This window comes from Bison bison, unplaced genomic scaffold, assembly GCF_000754665.1.
Source record: "Bison bison bison isolate TAMUID 2011002044 unplaced genomic scaffold, Bison_UMD1.0 scf7180017864180, whole genome shotgun sequence".
Classification (NCBI taxonomy): Eukaryota; Metazoa; Chordata; class Mammalia; order Artiodactyla; family Bovidae; genus Bison; species Bison bison.
This window is the reverse complement of record NW_011494752.1, coordinates 9558418-9562369: the sequence shown is the minus strand read 5'-3', so window position 1 is coordinate 9562369 and position 3952 is coordinate 9558418.

Sequence of the window (3952 nt, the reverse complement as noted above, 5' to 3'; positions counted from 1 at the left end):
ACAGTACAGGTCCAAAGAACCCTTCATTGTCTGGATGTTCTGCAGAACATCCCATCGGGCCACTGTTGATGATATCATGCTATCTAAACCCAGTGAGAAAGAAATCACAGGTATTCTAAGATGCCCTGGTAAGACACATACACGCCAGAAGGTGAGATCTAAGCCCTACAAAGTTTCAGGGGCCTGCCACACTGGTGAAAATTTTAAACCTGTTAGACATTTGTATTGAAAATAATTTAACTTGCCCAAAGGAAAGTCTGACCTTAACCCTGGGCTGCTGGGAAGTCATCTCTTGCCCTCGGAATATCGCGTCTGATAGGAGTGTTCTGTTTTGTTTGGCCTTCGGCCAGCCATATAATAACAATGTGATTTGACGTAGGGACTTTGGGTCATGTGATATCAGTGTGATCTCTTGAGGATCTGAAGACTGAGATCAGCCACAAGGGCGATAACCATGCTTTTGTGATGGAACCCCCCCAAAAAAGCTTTCAACACCAAGCCCTGGGTAAGCTCCCCTCATTGGCAGTCCTCCATATAATTCAAAGCTGGAAAGTCATGCTGTCCGACCCCATGGGGAGAGGACAAACTGGAGCTCTGTGTTTGGTACCTCCCTGGATTCTGCCCTTGGTATTTCTTTCCTTGGTTGATTCTAGTCTGCATCCTTGAGCAGTAATAAGCTACAACCGTCAGTATGTAACAGCTCTCAGTGAGTTTTGCAAGTCCTTCTAGCAAGTTATCAAACCGAAGGGTGGTCTTGGAGACCCCCAAACTTATATTTGGTGTCATAAGGTAGGGTGAGCTGATGTGGACTCTGCCCCCTGGCTTCACATTACTTTCATAATGTTATCATTATATGTTTATTTACATTTGTCCATATATTTACCACTTTTTTGCTCTTTATAATGTCTTACATCTCAGACTTTCCGTCTGATATCACTTTCTTTTGGCCTGATGCAAATTCTTTAGAGTATTCTTTCATTATTATTATGACTGTATTTTTATTTATTTATTTTTGGCTGCACTGGGTCTTCATTGCGGCACACGCACTTCTAAGTTGCAGCCAGTGGGGGCTACTCTCTAGATGTGGTGTTCAGGCTTCTCACTGTGGTGGCTTCTCTTGTTTCAGAGCACAGGCTCTAGGCCCAAGGTCTTCAGTAGCTGCAGCCCGCGAGTTCAGTAGTTGGGATCCAACATGTGTCCCCTGCATTGGCAGGCAAACTCGAATCCACAGTGCCACCAGCGAAGCCCAAGTATTTTAAGTTATATCAGTATATGTTCTGAATTTCTGCTTCTTTAAAAGGTATAGGGAGTTTTCTTTTCCTGTAAGAGCAAACACTTCATTTGATTAGTGTCCTTGATGTTATAAATGCTTAATATAGACAGTTACATGCATTTTTTTTTTTTTTAGTTACATGCATTTGAATATTTGTTGTAGAACACAGTTCACTCAATTTGTAAAGAGTATTTATTTGACTTTGCTGGGTCTTCCCTGGTGTGAGCAGATCCCTGCGGAAAGTGGGATCTTAGTTCCCTGACTGGGATTGGACCCACATACCCTGCATTGGAAGGCGAATTCTTAACCACTGGACCACCAGGGAAGTCCTCTGTAAATAGTATTTGTCATAGAAGATTGATTTTACGCACTGGCTTTGTGATAATTAACTTGCTGATTTTACCTCACTGGCTTGTTATAATTAATATAACTGGTATAAAAAGCCTGTGAGGGTTCTCTTAAAATTAGGAACATAATGAAAGAAATTCCTTCTGGTAAAACTCAATTTTGTTTCACAAAAACTAAATTTGTTTTATGTGTAAATTAAAGTGGCTCTAACAAATTAATTTAGAAATGCAATGCAAAGTATCAATTTGTCACAACTGGGCATTTGGGCCAATGGAATTTTTTTGTTTATTTCTATATTCTTGTTTTATTTTAACTCTGTTCCTGTGTGGATCATCACATTCCAGAAGATTAAATGATAATACTCTTAAAGCTTCCCTAAGCCTATAAACACTTTAAGGGGTGATGATTCAGAAGGCATCTGCTCTGCTAAATAGCACTCATCCCCTTATGCTTGCCCAATAAATAGACATCTTAACTAGAACATGGGATAAATGGGAATTAGCAGCAGGTTATGGGTGTGGGGGAGACAGGAGGAAGTGCTACAAGCAGATAGTTTTGGAGTCAGAGGGACAGTGACTGAAATACTGCCCCTAACCCTTACTAGCCTTGTGATCCTGGGTGGGTTTCACTGAGCCTCTGAGTTATCATCTGTAAATGGGTCTTTGGTAGGGGAGAAGGAGAAGGATTGGTGAGACTGTGATTATACATCACTTAGACCCTTGAGAGCACATGATAAGCACTTTATAAATAACGACGGGTATTATTAACTGACTGGGATGCTTTCTGGTCCCGGGAATTAAAGTGGCAGGATTTTGGCCTCCAGAGCAGATATCACACTGGAAGGCGCGATAGGACTCAGCTCTCTACGTTGATTCTATGTTGGAGAAAAGAAGAAGGAGATTTAGAGGGACCGGAGCGCTGCCCCCACATCCCTCATGCTCCCCTCCCAGAGATGCTGGAGGCATGCCTTGCACTCCTCGGTTTGTACTCCCGAGAGAGGGCGCCGCACTTCTTGTGCTTGGAGTGCAGCCGCCTCGCCCTCAGACTCCTGCCGGAAGTCCCTCACCGCTTACACCGACCAAGCCGGGAACCCAGAGACTCACCCCCGCCCCACTGGGGTGGCCCTGGACGTCAGCCCAACTCCCCTTCCCGGAAAAGGGGGCAGGACCCCGGGTTTCATCCACCACAGACCTTAGAGAGTGGTTCTCCTGCGCCAGGCTGGGGTCAGCGCCCTTCTGATCAGTGGGGGAGCCGCTCGGACCCCTTGAAGACTCCGCGGTCAGACAGAGGTCCATTCCTAGCACCTGCTCAGGTCAGGGAGGACACATTCGGACGCCCGGAGACGGGGCAGCTTCTTGCTCCTGCCCGGACACTGTCCTTATCCAGGAAGAGGCTTGACCTTGGCTCTGAAGCCGACTCTCTAGGTCTGAGGTCCCACACACTTCGCCTCTGGTGAGGCCGTGACCTTGGGCAGGTTATCTCTTTGCACTTGGTTCTCCCACCAAGACTCCCCAAGGGTCGTCATGTGTCCGGAGGGCTTGGCACCTGCGCACAGTGACCTTTCCATACATGTCCGCTGTCGTTACCGCACATGCCCCTGTGGTTTGGTCGCTCAGTCGTGTCCGACTTTGCGACCCCACGCACTGTATCCCGCCTGGCTCCTCTGTCCATGGGATTCTCCAGGCAAGAATGCTGGAGTGGGTTGCCATGCCCTCCTCCAGGGGATTTTACCCACTCAGGGACCAAACTCAAACAAATCTATTAACCTGCTCTGATTATATCGTGACTAGACCCCGGGTTCTAGTCTCAACACCGACACCCTGAATAACTTTGGACCAGTTGCCTCTTCTCTCTGGACCTCCGTTGCTCTGTCCATCACTTGATGGACTTCACTGACTAAAAAACCCATTTATTGATTTGCCACTTTTTTCCAGGCTCCTCCACCGCACACGAGCGAGGCTACAGGGATTCCCAGTCCTGTGGAAGAGGGCCCACGGGTGGGAGGTTCGTCTCTGCTTCTAGCGTCGAGGGAGGTCAGAGGTTCCTAGGAAAATGGCATTTGAAGGAGGCTAGAAGGATGATCCTTGGAGTCCTCCCGGTAAATACTGGAGAGGTTTTTATGTTGCTGTCCTTTCAGAGCTGAGCGTTCTCAGCGATCGCGTCTTATAATAAGCCCAACGCACCTCCTCCACGGCCGAAGACGCGGCGACAGGTGGTGCCTCGAGTCCGCATCCCGGGACCCAGTCCGCATCCAGAGATCCACGCCAGGGTCCGATCCCTAGGAGCGCGGGGTGCGGGCCACACTCGGCTGGGTCAGGGGCTCGCCAGGGG